Source organism: Crocodylus siamensis, chromosome 3 (assembly GCF_052110815.1).
Source record: "Crocodylus siamensis isolate JL-2025a chromosome 3, ASM5211081v1, whole genome shotgun sequence".
Taxonomy (NCBI): domain Eukaryota; kingdom Metazoa; phylum Chordata; order Crocodylia; family Crocodylidae; genus Crocodylus; species Crocodylus siamensis.
This window is the reverse complement of record NC_143397.1, coordinates 227,372,172-227,391,326: the sequence shown is the minus strand read 5'-3', so window position 1 is coordinate 227,391,326 and position 19,155 is coordinate 227,372,172. Positions and strand designations below refer to the sequence as shown.

Sequence of the window (19,155 nt, the reverse complement as noted above, 5' to 3'; positions counted from 1 at the left end):
TTTCTTTGGCAGTGGGAGAACCAGTAGTCATTCAGGCATAAACAGACCGCAGACTCTGCTGGCAAAGATTTAATGTGAAAATGCTAAAAGAAGAAAGCAAATTGATGAAAGCAAGAGAAAGCTATTTATACTGATAAAAGGGGCAAGATACAGACCTTATAGCAAAGGAGAGGTAGGGCCACAGTGCCCCAATCCTGCTCCTACATGCCAGCTAGGAGAACTGAGGGGAGATGTGCCATGGACAGGGGAACTCAGAGGAGGCGTAATTTTTTCTGAACCCTGACTTGTGACAGAACAGCTCAACACTGGCCCAGATATGGGGAAGTGCTGTAAAAGCAGAATTTTTCCTATTGCATACATACTACACATAGCACTTTTAATGGGCCAAATCTGACTCTTACTTATGCCTTCTGATCTCCCTCCTAAGAACCCACTTACAAGTAGGCAAATGCAGTGAGCAGAAGACAAGCCTGTTTCTCCACTGCTAACGAACAGATTGATGGCAGATCTATTTTACTTCAAAATTCCTTCATTTTTTAAGTTAATTTTCCTTTTCAAGTTAAAAAGCAGAACAAAATGCTACTATAGTAAAATGCAAAAATAAACAGATAACACATTCAATGTATAAAATAAAAAAAAACAGTCTGAGATTAAAAAGAATACATTAATGCAACAAACTCCTATTTCTACATCTGGGCTTTAATAATAAATACTTCCTAAAATATCAAGCAACTGCCATCTCTGACTAAAACTCCAAATATCAGCTGGTTCTCATTGTTTAAGTTAGAATGGGTCAGAACATTTTCAACAAATGGAATACAGAAGATCCCAGTGTTCGTAGTTTCTCTCTCACTAGTAGTGATCCAAGATGAGAACCTCTGGGCTGACCAAGGACCTGAATTTTTTCTTCCATAACTCAGGACAGTGCCATACCCACCAAGAGATGCACACATCTGACTAAAACAGGACATAGGACCATAACTTTGTTTTTGTCAAAATTTTGTAAATGCAAGCCTCCTGAAGTTCCTGGAAAAAATAGCTGATCTTTGGTAAACTTTAGCCTAAACATAATGGTTGTAAAACTATTTAGTGCCAAGCCAAAGTCAATTATGGAAACCTGCTGGTTAGACTTGGCAGAATTTGATTTTTATTTTTTAGTATTTTTGACAGCTAAAATCAATGTTTATTTTTAAGAACTTCTTTCATTTTTTATAGATGTTTATTTAAACTTTCAGGACTGTGAGAATTTAGAGCGTGGGAGGCAGACAGTTTAGTAATAACAGTATACTGTTAAAAGCTTTATTAAAAAAATCTTGTGTCAAAATATAAGAAATAAATATCCATAAATCAATGAAACATATCTGATCACTCAGGGGCTGGGCCAGCCTGGACTTTGGCTCTTGCCTCGATCATGCAGGGGCTGGCCCAGGCTCACCAGGAGTTTGGTATCCAATCCCTGGCTGGCACCTAGGCAGAGCAAGTGGTTGGCGTCACTGGGTTCCCAGCTGCCAACAGCCTTACCTCTACAACACATCCCAGCACAGCCCTACCAGCATGACCCACAACTCCACCAGTTGCTGCCCAAGGGACTGCCAGAGAAGCAGTCCACAGGCAGTGCAGCCGGGGCTACCTTCACCCTGTCTGCAGTGGCCCCTGTTTGGGCATATGCACATGGGAAACCCTTACCCCATCCAGGATTTTTTTTTTCTATGTCCCCTTTCTATAAAATTTTGATGATTACTGCCAGAAATATTTTCCATCAGTTTGTGAGTGTTAAGTGAAATCAACATTTATCTATGTTTATCAATAAAAATCAAATCCTGATAAGCCTGCTTATGGTTTACTGCAAAATGAAAAAGGATAGAAGATGCTTTCTTTCTTCTTCCTCAGCACAAGTTAGAGCAGACCCTATGAATTCCAAAATCTAAATATTCAGGGATGAGAGAAAGCTACTTTTACCCCACCATATAATTCCCTTCTCTCCTGGAGAAACTTTGGCTCATTGATAATCAAGAATCAGAGATGAAAAGTCAACCCAACAAGTACTTTAGAATAACCACTTTACTGAGTATAAGGCCTTATCTAGAAGCTGTTTAGAAGCCTTTTCACTCGACTTTAATGTGACTTGAATCAAGCCATGTGGTACATCACACATTCAAGACATGAAATAGGTTTTTGGAAAAAGACACACTAAAAATGACAATCTTCACAGCATGAACTAGGCAACTTATTCATTTCTCACTTTTATGCAAAATGTTTATTATATGTGATGGGTTAAAGTAGTCAAGAAACTGTATGGTGGTCCTGCTCTTATACAGATTATGATGGAGTACTACTTTTCTCCCAACATACCCCAACTCCACAGATTCAACACTTATGACATCTGAACTGAAACAAATGCATTCTTCTCAAAATTCATTCCACCAAACTCTAAAGCTGTTTGTCTGAAAAAAAAAAAAGACTGTTTTAATTTTAGACTTTGGTACTGGGGTAGACAACTGGTAAGATATATGCAGCTACAATAAGCTAATGATCAAGAGGATCAAGGGAATAACACACAATAAGAAATGTGACTGAAAAAGCATGAAGTAGTTTAAAAATATATAGTCTTTAAACTGAATATTGTTAAAGAAAATAATCAGTTACCACATGCTGCCTATCTTTTTTTACTGAAAGCAGGGTAAATTTACCCTTTAAAGACTAAATTGTTTTCATGTTATTTTTATTTATAGACTGTAATTATTTTTGCTTATTCCCTATAGTTAAGAATACAGCAAAAATTTAACTACAATGGGCCAAAACATCCAGATGTGATGAAGTCCACTGTGCATTTGACTTTACGTGAAATGTTTCAGTAATTCTCTTCATCTTTTTATTCTAACTGTAATTTGTTTTGTGAACCCAGAAATAAACTGGTCGAAATTCACAAACTAAATTTCTAGTTTATTCTACCACTTTTCTGGTTACAGAATAAAACCATTCAAAAGAGAAGCTTTTACAATATTTTTTGCACAGCACTTACCAGAATAGGGCTTCAATCTGATTAGGGCCACTGGATGCTACTCTAATATTATTATTGTTAATAATCATCACCAATTGTGCACCTGCATGTGTACTGAATTACAGGAATGACTGGATAGGTATACCACAGAAAAAAGAAGCATCAAATAGACAAACCTCCTTGTCTCTTTTCCAGAGATACTGTTAATGCAGAAACAAGACCCATGGTACTAAGTGCCCAAGTTTGTCTTCACTTCTTAAAAGGTTGTTGACTACTTTTTAAACTCCTGGGAGTTAACCCATACATAAATTTCATCTCCTTTTAGCATGTACCAGAAGAACATTCAACATTTCATTTTAAGTTTCAACAGTACGGTCCTATGGCACCTTGATAGCACAATGTTTTCTGTATGATACATCAGCTTTAAAAACCAAACCAAACCAAACCAAACCAAACCAAAACAGGGCATGAAAATTAAAGCTTCCTTGAAACACAGCCTTTATTAAATAAAAGTAATCCTGGTATTTTGTCTTTCTCTTATTTAGTTCCATAAGATCTAGTGCCCATCCACTCACTCACCACTCAATTTAGAGAGAAATTGCAATTTCTCTCTAAGTTCCTGATTTGCCCTGATCAATTCTTTCTGGTTTGAATAACGGCACACTACATAAACCTTACTCTTCTGTCTTGGTGCCTGATCTTCAGAGGCCAACAAAACCTGAGCCTTCTACTTTGCTTAGTAAATACTTAGTTGCTTACAAGATGATATCGCTTCAGAGAATCCTACTTTATCTCTTCCATCCCTTCTTGAATGTCTTCCTAAGGAAAAAGGCAGTGTTAAGGAAATGTTGCCATGATGATCTGGAAAATATATAAGAGATAACAATTCTTTCATTGAACAAGGGCCAACGTTTTTGACAAGGGTGCCACAAATTATCCCTGCATCCTTCAAGTGCCAATCCAATCCTCTTCCTCTGTCTAATTTTTTGCTGTTCTGTTTCCTGCCCTGAACTTCTTGTCTGATTTGCTCCTCTACATTCTTCCCCACCCTACCTGCTGCTGTGCTGTCTGTCCCATTTCCAACCTGTCACATGCCACACACAGGCTGTCTGTGCCACTTGTACCATGCCTGCTGCAGGTTGGACACTCCTGTTGTATTGAACTAACTGCATGGCTGGGATACACACAGGCAACCTTTCAGATATCATAGGCCTCTAAAAGAGAAGCAGATGCAGCACAGGTAAGTAGGAGATGAAACAAAAGCTTGTGTAAAACTCCGTATGTAAATAAAAACAGGATATAAGACCAATTGTCAGGTAGCCAACAGGCAAGGGACAGTAGAAATCCAACAAGAGAAACTAGGTGTTCAGGAGGGTTGTTATCACCTGTGAAGTGCAGAAGTTAGAAGCATCAAGTAAGTTATAATGGACCATGAAGTCATTATCTGTGTTAAATCCCTGGTACTCAGTGTCCAATTGGTTAACAAATTTCTATTCCCATGCTCATCTTGTAAAGGTTCTGGGTAGATATCCTTTGAACTATGAGTTCAGACAAGAGTGATTTTTCTCTGAAAAGTATTCTCCAACATCCTTTTCAGTGACCATTCTTTCTGGTACATATTGCTACCAGGGGGGTATTTGGCATACTGGATTAGGTATACCACAGTCTTGGACAGACATGTGCATGATCCATGGATTCTGCTATTTTTGTTGTGGGGAGTCTTGATTGTTTTGGCACTAGAGATGTTTTGACAGGCCTTTCTCGTTTTTCAAGGTAAGGACAAGGGGAGGGGCTGGGAATATTTTCTCAAAGTCCGGTCATTTTGAAGTACAGGGTGTAGTTGTTTGATGACAATTCTTAAAGGTTCAAGTGTGGGATGGTAGGTGATAACCCCTGTAACCTTGCCCAACTGGTAAATAATATCCCTGCTGATCATCAGGCACCTAATGGGACCTGCCCCTAACCATAGCAAGACCTGTCAATATATATATATATCTATTGCCACAAAAATCAATACTTCCCATAAAAAACAATGACAATTCATGCCACCAACATGCCATTGGACCGTACTGTTAAAACTTTAAGCGTAGTACTGAACGTTCTCATGGCACATGCTAATAGGAGATAAACCTTATGTATGAATTAACTTCCAAGAGTTTAAGAATTAGTCACCAACATTTTTGGCAAATAAAGACAAACTTGGACACTCGGAACAAGGGAGCTTCTTTCTGCATTAACAGTATCCCTGAAAAACAGATGTGGAAGTTTGATCTACTCAATGCTCCTGCTCTACTATATACCTATCCAGTCATTCCCATCTCAGTAATTGGTCACAGTGTGTGTGTGACAGGGCACTAAGTGTGCCTGCCACTTTAAGGCCCTGGAGCTAGCAGCCTCCAGGTGCCTAATGAGGGCAGCCATTTTAGGCTCAGGGCTGCCTATATAAACAAGGCAGTTTGGCTGCTGGAGAGCAGGCAACAATATTGCCTGGCTTGAGGGAAGCTGAGTTTCATCTGGAGATAAGGGAGGAACTGTAGGGGATGTTAGGAGGCTCTTGGGTATGACCAGAAACTACACCCTGCTGGGAGTGGATGGCCTGGTGGGGCTTCCAGTGGTGCAGGCACCCCCAGGAAATGCCAGGGCAGTTACCACCCCGGTGAAAGGCGGGTTGGAGCACCTTAACCCCTAGCTCTCACCTTAGGGTGGGTCACAGCAGACCAGAGATAGTTGTGGCGGTGCAAGCCCTGAGGAGGAGAGTTGGAGGCCAGGTGTGGCTAAGGCTGCCTGAGCCCTGTGGGGGTTTGAGACCCCGAGGAGGAGAGTTGGGGCCAGGCACGGTTACAGCCACCTGAGCCCACCTGTGGAGGGAAGCCCCGAGACCCCAAATAAGGGAGCGTTATGAGCATGTGGAACCCCCAGTGTGAGGGGAGCAGTGTGTGGAGCCCTGAGAAGAGAGAGGGGGCTCAGGCAGAGAGAGAGAGCTGAGTCCTGACCCCAGTAACTCCAGAATGGGGGGCAGAGTTTGGGTTGAATATAACACCAGTAGTAGTACCATGACCTGCCCGGTGGGGAGTGACAGTCCCCTGTGAGACCCTGAGGCACCAGTTGTCATATGAGGTAACCCCAGCTCCCTACGTCCATGGAGGAGGACCCAGAGAGGGGGAACCTGGGGAAAAAAGTGTGGGTTATGCATCAAGGCCTGCCAGAGCTTCCCCTTCCTGCCCCAGGCAGGGGCCAGGACCAGGAGGGTCAGAAGGGCAAGGCGGGATGCCCAAGAGCCAGGGGCCTGGAGTCCTGACTGGCCTGGAGATGGGCCAGGACTAGTGTGAGCCAAAGGTCCCAGTGAGGCGACCACACCCGAAGGGGAACCGATGGCAGGGTGATATATGGCCTGGTATGATGGTGGCAGAGTCTGCCTGAAGGGAGGAACCCAGGTGGGGTCCTACAGTAGGATTCTGGGCCCCATCGTGGGGGACTGGCGCGTATGAGAACATTATGATGTCATCTGCGAGGCTTGGGCTCCGGTAGGACAGGAATGGACCTGCAGATAGCGCCCCCTAGCAGCAGGGCAGAAAATGGGCAGCCTCCCACCTAATTACATCATCTATTAATTAATCAATCAATTAAGACCAAGACATGACAAGTGATAAGGTAGGCAGTTTGCTCAAGAACAGGGGGGCAGGCTATGTGGAGATCTGCCCCGGTAGGCCCCCTGTTACAGTGTGCCAAGGTCAAACTTAGACTCGCCTACACAGACCTCTTTGCAGGAACAAAACCTTAAATCCCCTGTGCAGACATAAATATCTATAGGTCAAAAGGTCACAGTAGAAATAAAAACAACCGCAGAGTATTTGTTACATACAGGAAAAATGTTTGGTTCTGTACCTTTTATATTCCATTATCATTTTAGTCTTAGGACACAAATCAAACAAATGTCAACTCAAACTTAGAATTCCAAATGTCTCATAAGTAGAATATAGAAACTTCCTTTTCTAATATTTGTGGAGATTATTTTTAAAAAATAATGAAGGCTTTAAGAATACATATAAAAATGAAAAATTGACAGCTGTTTTTCTGAAACAGCTAACAGCAACTCACAGTTTAAAGGTTAGATTGGTCACCAATACATTACTGTTAATAAAATAAGGCTAAAACAGGATGCTGACTATATTATCTACTCACTGTTGTATGTTGCAATCAGTAATTATTTCACTTGTACCTAAAAATAGGAGGAATCTTAGTAACACTTATTACAAATAAATCCATTAAAAGGGAGTGCTTTTTTCCTAAAGACACTAATGAAGACAACTAAACTTTTAGAATGAGTAAGGATGCCCAATCTGGAAACCACATTGATATTTAGCTTCCTTTAGTAGCAGATGGTAACAAATACTGGAAAAGCAAACATAAGAAAGAGAACATTTGAATGCCAAGTGTCAGACGCATACTGATGATTTAAAACATTTGACAGTAAGGCTTTTTTTGGTTTTGCAAGAAAAAAATTATAAAGGAATTTTTTTTAAATATATTCTTCCCTTTTCAGTGCTCAGTGCCTATCTTTTTGGTAGGGTGGAAGGGCCAGATGAGAAAATACAACAGAAAATAATTAAAACATTTACATACAAGTGAGAAAAAAAAAACAGAAAGGTTAAAACATTGAGATTCAAAAAATTCTCCAATGAATCGTGAAAAAAACTATTTACTAGCAGGAATCTGTGAGAGTCAGTGTAACCAGGCATGCTGCTCAGCAGTAGGTGCACAGCTGCGGGCAGTTGAAAGTGATACCCTGCCTGCTCAGTGGGTGACCAACTGAAAGCAATGAGCATCTGGCCCAGAGGAGGTTAAAAGCTCCAAGAGAGCAGAACTGACGGAATGAGAGAAGAGGGCAGTGGCAAGAGAGGGAAGACCAAGACAAGTCATGGTGTCCATCGAGAAAGGAACACAGCTGGGAGTTAACCCTCTGCTGATTGTATGGTTGCTTTTTAAGTACCGGATTTCTTATGGACATTTCACAGATTTCATGGATTTTTAGGATCTGAAGGGACCTCAGTAGATCATTGAGTCCGACACCATGCCCTGAGCAGAATGAGCACTAGGGTCAGATGACTCCAGCTAGGTGCTTGTCTAGTCTCTTCTTAAAGACCTATAAGGTAGGGAAGAGCACCACCTCCCTTGGAAGCCCAGATTTTGGCAACCCACCCCGTAAAGAAATTTTTCCTGATGTCCAATCTAAATCTGTTCTCCGTCAGTTTATGGCCATTGTTCCTAGTAACCCCAAGGGGCACCCTGGTAAACAGAGTATCCCCTATTCCTTGCTGTCCCCCTCCCCCCACTATAAATTTGTAGATGGCCACAAGATCACCTGTAAGCCTCTTTTTGCGGAGGCTGAAAAGATTCAGGTCTTTCAATCTCTCCTTGTAGGGTCTTGCCTGCAGGCCCTCAACCATACGGATAGTCCTCCTCTGGACCCTTTCAAAGTTATCCACATCCCTCTTGAACTGCGGTGTCCAGAACTGGACACAGTACTCAAGCTGCAGTCTTAAAAATGCTGCATAAATGGAAAGAATCACCTCTTTAGACCTGCTCATGATGCATCTTCTAATGCAGGCTTGTCCAACATGCAGCCCTACAAGCCATTTTCTGTGGCCCACAGTGCTGCAACGGCTAATGGCTGCTGAAGGGCTGAGGAAGAGACAAGTTTCCCACACGCACCATGTCAACTTGACATTCCAACGCGGCGCGGCTCCTCCCCCTACATTTCACTGTGTCCCTTCCTCATTTGCATGCCAACTCCTCCCTTCTCCCACATTGCAGGGTGTCCATTCCTAGCCCTGCCCCTCCCCCCTTCCTCATTTGCATACCAGCCCCGTCCTGTGCCAGTCCCCACCAGCCACGTGGGCTGGAGCAGGTCGCAATGCAGCAGGCAGGTGGACAGAGGGGGTGCGGATGCTGGCATGGAGGGATGCTGCTTCCGGGTCCACAGGAGATGCTACTGCTGCTGCTGCGGTCGTCAGGGCAGGAAGCTGGAGCCGCTCCTACCTCCCCGCATCCCCCCACACCCACAGACATTGCACTAGGGGTGGTGAATCGCAGGCCCAGGGGGGGAGGGACCCCTACTGCTTGGGCTCGGGCTGCCCTGGGGGAGAGGGAGCAGGGGGGTGTACATCCCGCACCCCCCCCATAGAGTCTTTGCATGTCCCCCTGGCTGCTGAGCCCAGGGGTGCAGGTGTGGGAGCATCCTTGAGGCCGCCCAGCTGGCAGGGAGGACACAGCAGGGTCTGGCGGCACCCCTTGACCCCTGTGCCCCCAGGCTGCAGCCAGACTGGACAGGCTGCACAAGCGCCCGCTCCTGCTGGCCCACTGGGTGATAAAAAGTTCATGATCCAGCACCACATTCAAAAAGGTAGGACACCCCTGTTGTAATGCATGAAAGAGTGCAGTTGGCTTTACTTATCACTTTGTCACATTGATGACTCATGTTCATTTTGGACTAAACTACTTTGTTAAACCGCATCCTATTTTGTTCTGCCCACATTCTCAACCTGTCCAAAGCCACCTGAATCCACTCCCTGCCCTCCAGTGCATTTACTTTGCCCCATAATTTGATGTCATCTGCGAATTTGGACAGAAGTGCTTTCCATGCCCTCATCCAAGTCACTGATGAAGAAGTCATTGTTTTCCATGCAGGAGTGAGTTTGTCCCAGAAGAAATAAAGTGAAAACCTGCTACACATTGTGGACAACGCAGGCACTTTAAACTCCAATGCCAACCATAGAGACTGGAACTCCGTTAAAATGGCTGGAAGGGCTGCAGCAACAGCACCAACAGCTGTTTTAGCAGCTATTTCAGCAGCTCCAAACCTAGCACCAGCAGTTCCAGAGAAAGCACCAGCAACAACTACAGGAGTTTCAGTGAGAGCAACAGCAGCAGGGGTTCCTAAAATAGCAAATGGATGCTCGATAGATCCTTACCTACACTAGTAAGTTACTGGGTTCCCCAAAGGTTATAGGAAGAAGTCCTCACAAAGATGGGACTTGCAGATGATCCAGAAGATTTTTTCTTGCCACATAGGAATGGGTAGTAGAGGCATATCATTGGCTCGAGGACATGTAGACTATGAAGGTCACTCCCTTATTAACTGGGGTGACACAGGCTGCTCACTGAACCATTGGAGCAGACTCAGCCCAGGATTATAGGACCCTCAAAGCAGCCATACTGGACTAGATAGGACTTATGGAAGAGGCTTATCACTGCCAGCTCCAGTCAGAGGACCCAAGAAGGTGGCCCCAGATTATGGCTCAGAAATTAAAAGACTTATGCATCTGACGGCTCAATCTGCACTCTTGCTCAGCTACAGAGGTCATGGAACTAATGGCACTAGAACAGTTCTTCACTGTCCTCCCAGTAAAAGCCTGGAGGTGGGTGTATTGCCACTGGTCGACCAGCCTGGAGGAAGCCACATGGAGGACAGATTTCATGGGAGGCAAAGTTAGACTGCCAGGAACCCTGAGAAAACCAGAAGCCTATGAGCCTGAGGAAACCAGGGCTCCATGGCAAATCAGCCACAGGTCTAAGGAGGCTTCCAGTAGGAACGTTGCCTCTGTCTTGCCCAAGGCTCCAGACAGAAGCAGAGGCTGGAGCATCCCTACGTTCCAGGCAGAGGAAGGGAGATGCAGATGATGTGCTTCCAATACAGGGAGAAAGGGCATAAAAGATATTGAGACTGCCTCTAGATGGACTGTGGATATGCCCTTGCCTTGGTCTCAGAGGCAAGACAGAAGAGCCCAGACCCAAGGAGATACGTGGTCCCTGTAAGGATTAGGGATATCCACATGGCCAGATTAAAAGACACAGGCTGTGGGCCAATGTTTGTACATGGGCAGTTTTGAGTCTGGAACACATTTCAGTAGGCAAATGTGCATGTCACTTGCATTCCTGGGGATACTTGACCATACCCCAATAAGGTTTTTTTGGTCTGGGGTACACCAGGAAATCAAAGACTATTGGGCATCCAGGCCTGAGTGCCAGCTGGTTGCCCCCAGGCCTTCTAAAAGGGTCCACTGATACCTGTGTAACTGTTAGGCATACTGTTTGAGCAGGTTGGGGTAGACCTGGTGGGAACACTGGAGCCCAGTGCAATGGGATCCAGGTTTATTTTGGTCCTATTCAATTATGCCATCTGCTACCATGAGGCAGTGGCAATCCACTCTGCACCAGCTCTAACCATGGTGGCAGAGCTGCTCCACATTTTCTCCCAGGTGGGCATTCCTAAGGAGTTTTTAATAGGGCTATGGTACAGCCTTCATGTCTTGGTTACTACGGGAGCTCTGGGATTTATTGAAGGTCCATCTGCTAAGAACTTCAGTGTACCACTTCCAAAATGGGTGGCCTAGTTGAAAGGCTTAACTGAACACTGAAGGGGATGTTGAGGAAATCTGTATCAGAAAAGCCGCAAAACTGGGATCAGTTGCTGCCCTACCTGATGTTTGCCACACAAAAGTGTTCATGGTTTTCCATGGGATTTTCACCCTTTGAGTTACTAAACAGAAGGCAGCCCTGGGGCATGTTGGACCTTCTGCAAGTGTCCTGGCAGGCCCAGGAGACTGCAACAAAACATTGTTCAGTATGTTTTGCAACTATGGCAGTGGTTAGATCTTGTGGGGGTCATCGCCAAGCAAAACCTTGAAGCAGCCCAACAGGAGAAGCAGGAACAGCAGTATAGTAGAAATGCTTGGCTTCATCTGTACCAGCCAGAGGATAAAGTCCTACAATTACTTAAAGTAGTGGTGCAGTGGCAAGGACCTTTTGAGGTCCTGTGGAGAGTAGGGCAGGTAAATTATGAAGTACACCAGGTGGGGAAATAGTGAGGGTCACCGATATACCATGTTAAACTGCTAAAACCCTGGAAAGCTTGAGAGGCCTGTCTGGTCTCTATGGGTGCTGTGCAGTATGTGGTGCCACAAACATGTTTGCAACGCCACATACCACACACTGGGGTGTTCTCTGCACTGCAAGGGCATGCTGCCCCTGTGTGCACTGCTCCACTTTTCTTTTCTTTTCTTTTTTCTGCACAGGTTTTTTTGACCCCTGGAGAAGAAGGAGAATCCAGGGAACAGCAGACAAGTCAGCCTCACCTCAGTCTCCAAAAAAAAATCATGGAGTAGTCCTCAAGGAATCCATTTCTAAGCACTTGCAGAAGAAAGTGATTGGGAACAGTCAGCATGTATTCAAAAGAGAAGACTGAGGGGGGATTTGATAGCAGCTTTTAACTACCTAGAGGGTGGTTATAAAGAGGATGGAGCTAAGCTATTCTCAGTAGTGGCAGATAACAGAACAAAGAGCAATAGTCTCAAGGTGCAGCAAGGGAGGTTTAAGTTGGATATTAGGAAAAACTCTTACTGGGAGGGTGGTGAAGCACTGCAATGGATTACCTAGAGAGGGGGTGGAATCTACATCTTTCGAGGTTTTTAAGGCCCAGCTCAACAAAAACCTAGTTAGGACTGGTCCTGCTTTGAGCAGGGGTTTGGACGAGATGACCTCCTGAGGTCCCTTCCAACCCTAGTTTTCTATGACACTATAACTTGATATTTGAAGTTGCTTGGCAGCATATATCAAAAGGACAGTGTTTTAACAGCAGTTTCTTTAAAAAATTCACTAGTTATGACAGATTTTTAATTTCAATTCCATCACTTAAAGATTGAAGGAAGAAGCTTATTTCACAGCAAAAGAATGGTTTCTTCCATTTCCCAATCCATTGTTAGGTTAGTCACAATCCTTTTTGTTCACTGAGTTGATTAGTTTAGACAGTTCGTGTTAGAGACTTTACTCAGTGGTTCCAAAGTCTGTATAAAAGGCTTTTAAAAAAATCCCAGCAAATGCTGGTGCCATGATTTGTTCATAATGGATGTTAATATGCAATGCATTTTGTGTGGGGGGGGGGCATGTAGGATGCATGGAATTTAAAAACTTTTGATCTTTAATAAATAGAAAACAATTAGTAATTGCAAATTTTTTTGTAACTTATTTTCCATTCAGGGACTCTGAAAAAAGTAAAGCTGCATCTATTAGATGGGGCTGGTACACAGAATCATAGAGAATTAGGGCTGGAAAAGACCTCATGAGCCCAAACCCCTGCTCAAGGAAGAACCATCCCTGAAAACTATCCCAGCCCTGCTCTTGCAAACTAGCAGAGGTGCAGATGCTCCTTGTTCTTAGTCCTGTCCCCTATACCCACAACAGAAATATGAAAAATGGGAAACTAGCCATGAAAATAATTTCTCAAAATATGTGCAATATTTTAGTGCAGCCTGATACCACTACAAGGTGCAACTTGGTGGACAGTTCCCCTGTTGCTAGACTTACAATGACGTGGTGCAACCCTGCATGGGGTTGCACCCTGCTGTTTTCACAGTGCCAACGGGAGAGCTCATATAGAAACCCTCAGCTGGGCCTGAATTCCAGACTAAAAAGAGCCATGGATCTGCCCACTACCTGGTAGGTTGATTGCCTTGCCCCAGTTTCCAGGGAGCTGCAGAGCAAGGTACTTGAAATCCCAGCCATGGAGATCTGGGAATGCGTAGAGGTCTGATTCCAGGGTCCCCATGAGCTGGGACCTTTAAAAACCATATGTGCAGCAGCATATGTGGTTTTCTGACATCCCCAGCATATGAGGACCCTGGGATCAACCAACTGTCAGTCCCAGTCCTCGGACTGCACTAGAGTCTCCAGCTGGCTCTGGGGCACTAAAATGGAAGGCATATCCTATATCAAGAAAGAGGGGAGTGCAGGGTTTCATACTATCCAAGCCCCTCTTACCTCAAGGTGCAGAGAGGAGGGCAGAAATCACCCAGACGTTGAGTAGTAAGCTTCTACCTCTCTACAGACTTTATTTTTTTAACACCTTCCTACATATTGTTTCCAGAGTAGGGTTAGAAGGAACTTCTACAGGTCATCTAGTCCAATTCCTTATCTGAGGAAGGATCATCCCTATCCAAACTATTCTATACAAATCCATAATCTAGCCTCTTAGTAAAACTACTGTCCACCCTGACACAAAACCCTAACCTACCACAGGTAAAGCAGGGGAACCACAGCAGCCTATGTCCTGTTTCTATAAAATGTTGTCAATATATGTTCAAGACGTCCTGGGTAGAAAGTCATGCCCCTTCCTCCCCTCCCCCCCTCCTTCTACAGAAGGCAGCAGACACCACCACAGTCCATCCCAATCTGACCATGGGGTAAATGTCCTTCCTAAGCTCAAATAGGGTGATAGGGACTCTCAGGCTACAGAGTCCTGCCCCTCTGCTCAAGAACCTGTGGCTTTGGTCCCAGCAAGAGTATTGACATATCCCAGTCAAAGTCCCCAGCTAGCACCCAATGCTTGAGGGAGGTTTAAAACACCCCAACACATGCAGCACAAAAGGAGCAGAGGGAGCAATTAGCAAAGCCCAGAAGTATGGGAGATACCTATGGTAAAACATAGGCATAACTACACCTAAATCATCCCCAACCAGTGGCTGTCCAACCTGTTCTTCAACACCTCCAGTAACAGAGAGGCCACAACTTCCCTAGGCAGTCCACTCCACCACCTCACTATTCTAACCATAAAGAAGTTTTTCTGGGTATCCCATCTAAACTTTGCTACAACCTTCAGCCATTTGTCCATGTCCTCCTCTGCAGCAAGCTAGAATAGGTGTTTTTCCTCTTCTTTATGGCAGCCCTTCAGGTATTTGAAAACTGCTATCAGGGCCTTTTTAAGTACCTCTTCTGCAAGCTGAACCTGACTAGATCCTTCAGCCTCTTCTCACATCTCGTGACCTGCTTTCCAAGTCCTCTATTACCTTTGTTTCCTGCCTCTGAACCAGGGACAGGCAAACTCTGGCCCCGGGGCCAGATCCAATGCGCTGTGGACTCCATTTACCAGCCGCCCCTGCCCTCATGGCTTGGGTTGAACTCCATGGAGACCCCAGCTGCACCTGCACAGGAAAGCTCAGATTGGGGGGGTGCCTGGGAAACCAGCCTAAGCCACACTGGTGCATGTGGCAGAACATCAAAAGAGCTGTTCTGGAGCTACTGGGAACTTGGGATGGGGGTGGCTTGCTCCGGAACCAGGTCTGAGTCACAATCTGTAGCCTGCATGCACCTAGCAGGGGTGCGCATGCACGGGATTACAGCCCTGTGTCAGCTCCAGACCAGGCTGTCACCGCTGCAGAGCCATGATCCCCTGCTTGTGAGCTCCTGCCCAGAGTGTGCAGATTACAGATCGAGGCTCAACCCGGGCTCCAGAGCAAGCTGCCCCCACCCCAACAGCACCAGAGCACTACCCCACCCTCCCCCGTGCTGGTCTACAGCAGCACAGCCCCCAAGGCTGGTCTCCATAGCAAACCCAACCTAAGCTTTCCCAACTGGGGTCTCCATGGAGACTGGCCCAAGCCATGAGGGTAGGGGCTGCTGGGAAATAGATTCCAGTTGCTGGCCAGATCAGCCATTTTGCCCACCCATGCTCTGGACACTTTCTAACTATATTCACTGCATTCCCTTCATCCACCTAAGTACCTCCTTTGTCAAAGAAGGAGATCAGGTTTGTTTGACACTATTTGTTTTTCATACATCCATGCGGGCACCTTACAATCAGCTCTTCCTCCTCCAGATTCTTTAACAATGGCCTTTCTTAGCATATGCTCAAGTAACTTCCCCTGGTATTCAGTAGGACTGTGTGAAGCTTCAGGTGCCAATTTGATTCAGAGGATATTCAGCCCAATTCAGCAGCTGAATCTCTAAATCCGAATCAAATAAGGAGACCAAAAAAAACATCCGAATCAATTGGAAGCTCTCTGAATCAATTCAGAAAAGATTCAGAGAGCTTCAGAGAAATGCGAGCACTCCCCACTCGCTGCCTCAGGGAGCTACACCTGGACTCTGTGCTGGTAAGAAGGGGGCGGGGGCTCGAGGAGAGGTGAGGGGATAATGGGGGAGAACCCCGCCAGGCTCTGTCCCCTAAGTGCCCCCCGACCCCCTTCCGCTCTCCCAGCCCCAGAATCCCGCCCAGGAAAAAGCCAACCTATTAAACACGTACTTTGCGTCAGTCTTTCATCAGTCACACGGGATGCCCACGCCTGCTATGGGACAGGGAAATCTGGGTGAGGGGGATCCCCTACCCTCCATCAATGCTGACCTCGTGAAGGAACACCTTGAGAAGCTGGATACCTTCAACTGGCCCTGACAACCTGCACCCCAGGGTACTCAAGGAGCTGGCGAGCGTCATAGCCCAGCCCCTGGCACGGATCTTTGAAAACTCCTGGCACTCTGGTGTAGTGCCCGAAGACTGGAAGAAGGCCAATATGGTGCCGATCTTCAAGAAAGGGAGGAGAGTGGATCCGGCTAACTACAGGCCCATTAGCCTGACTTCTATCCTGGGGAAGATCTTAGAAAAGTTTATTAAGGAGGCCATCCTTGAGGGACTGGCCCAGGCTAACATTCTAAGGGACAGCCAGCACGGGTTTGTTGCGGGTAGGTCTTGTTTGACCAATCTCATTTCCTTCTATGACCAGGTGACTTATCTCCTGGACAAGGGAGAAGAGATTGATGTCATATATCTTGACTTCAAAAAAGCTTTCGATCTGGTATCCCATCATCACCTCTTGGCCAAACTGCCCAGTTGTGGCCTTGGTTCCACCACGATCCGCTGGCTGGGAAATTGGCTTCGTGGTCGGACCCAGAGGGTTGTGATTGATGGCAGTCACTCATCGTGGTGCCCTTTGACCAGTGGGGTCCCTCAAGGCTCTGTCCTGGGACCCATACTGTTCAACAACTTCATTAATGATGTGGACATTGGAGTTAGGAGTGGACTGGCCAAGTTCGCCGATGACACCAAATTTTGGGGCAAAGCATCCATGCCAGAAGATAGGCGGGTGATCCAGGCTGACCTGGACAAGCTCAGCAAATGGGCAGACGAGAACCTCATGGTGTTTAACACCGAAAAATGCAAGGTTCTCCACCTTGGGAGGAAAAACCTGCAGCACCCTTATAGGCTCGGCAGTGCTACACTGGTTAGCACTACAGAAGAAAGAGACTTGGGGGTCATCATTGACCACAAGATGAACAGGAGCCTCCAGTGCGATGCTGCGGCTAGTAAAGCGACCAAAACGCTGGCTTGCATGCATAGATGCTTCTAGAGCAAATCCCGGGACGTCATTCTCCCCTTGTACTCGGCCTTGGTGAGGCTGCAGCTGGAGTACTGCGTCCAGTTTTGGGCTCCACAATTCAAAAAGGATGTGGAGAAGCTTGAGAGAGTCCAGAGGAGAGCCACGCGCATGATCAGAGGTCAGGAAAACAGATCTTACGATGACAGGCTGAGAGCCATGGGACTCTTTAGCCTGGAAAAGCGCAGGCTCAGGGGTGATCTGATGGCCACCTATAAGTTTATCAGGGGTGACCACCAGGATCTGGGGGAACGTTTGTTCAGAGCGCCCCAAGGGATGACGAGGTCAAATGGTCACAAACTCCTGCAAGACCGTTTCAGGCTGGACATAAGGAAGAATTTCTTTACTGTCCGAGCCCCCAAGGTCTGGAACAGTCTGCCAGCAGAGGTGGTTCAAGCACCTACATTGAACACCTTCAAGAGTAAATTGGATGCTTATCTTGCTGGGATCCTATGACCCCAGCTGACTTCCTGTCCTTTGGGCAGGGGGTTGGACTCGATGATCTCCCAAGGTCCCTTCCAGCTCTAATGTCTATGAAATCTATGAAAAAAGCCACGCACTCATAAACTGCTGCAGCAGCTTTGGGGCTTCTGGGGTCCCACAGCAGACCCCCCTATGCAGTGTGGGGCAGTGAGGATCACCTCCCCCCCGGCCTGGCAGAAGCTGGTGGGTGCAGAACTTTTTTTTGTTTGTTTGTTTTTGTAAAGAACCAGGACACTGGGGCCAGGCAGGTCAACCATTGACAGGGCTTGGAGAGCAGGTGGGGGGTGGGGCCCGTTTGATTTGGAGATTCGGACGTTTCGGTGTTGATGGAATCTCCAAATCAGATTTGGTCGAATCAATTCAGGACAGTGATTCAAATCACCGAATCGAATCACTGTCCCCCAAATCGGCCAAATACAAATCCAAAGTAAATACTAGCCACTTTGCACAGGCCTAGTATTCAGGTGAGGCTAACCAGTCTGTAATTCTCAGGGTACTCCTTCTTGCCTTTTTAAAAGAGGGGTACTTGTTTAGTTCTCTGATACCTAGCCCACCTCCCATGACTTCATGAAGATCATTGCCAAAATCACTAAGATCTCCTCTGCCAGGTCCTAGGATGAAGCTCATCTGGCCCTGCTGACTTGAATCCAACACAAGCTCTCTGACTGTCTCTTGTTATCTCCTTCCTCAGCTTGCCCCCTTCCTTATCCAGATAATCCTTATTAGGGGATTTTGTGAAGACTACGGCAAAGTAGTTGCTGAGTAGATTTACCTTTGCATCTCTACCTTGCCTTTCAGCAAGACATTTCCCCTGGCTTGTTAACAGAGGACTCACAGGTTCCTTAGTCCTTCTTTTCTGGCCAACATACTTACAGAATCTCTTCTTCTTGTCCTTAACCTCCTTTGTCAGATGCAAATCATTCTTTATCTTTACCTTCCTGGTTTTGTCCCTGGAGGCTCTGGCTATTCCCTGGTATGCTTCCTTGGTGGCCCATTCTTCCATTGCCTGTATGCTTTTCTTCTGCATTTGAGTCATTTTAGAAGGTCCTTGTGCAGCCACATTGATCTCTTGTCATTCTTTTGCTGCTATCATGTTCCACTTCCAAGTAGAAATGGGTGCCAAGCACTAGTTGGAGTTAGCTTTGAATGACTGACACCAGTTCTGCCACAAAGGCATGGCTAGATTCCCCTCTGCACAAAAAAAAGTTACAGTTTTGTTTTGTTTTTAAATGGGGCTATATCTTGGGAATCCTTGGGTCTAATGACCCAAACTTTGGAACATCCTTTGAAGATATCCTTAACCTTAGCTGTAAACAGAACTACTTATCCTTTATCAAAATCAACCAGGTCTTGAAGACTTGGCAAAATCATGTGAATGATAAAGAAAATCATTAGTTTGGAGCCACTCTCTACTTCTTTTTTTCAAAAAATAGCTCAGCCATTAATTTCCAGCTGTTATTATTCAAAGAG

The 19,155-nt window shown here is 45.7% G+C and overlaps 1 protein-coding gene across 6 annotated transcripts in view; it reads right to left on the bottom strand.

The window, feature by feature from the left end:
- The window catches only part of OXR1 (oxidation resistance 1), a 490,067-nt gene that overhangs the window by 298,275 nt on the left and 172,637 nt on the right, over positions 1–19,155 (bottom strand). The gene's annotated exons all lie outside the window — the stretch shown is intronic.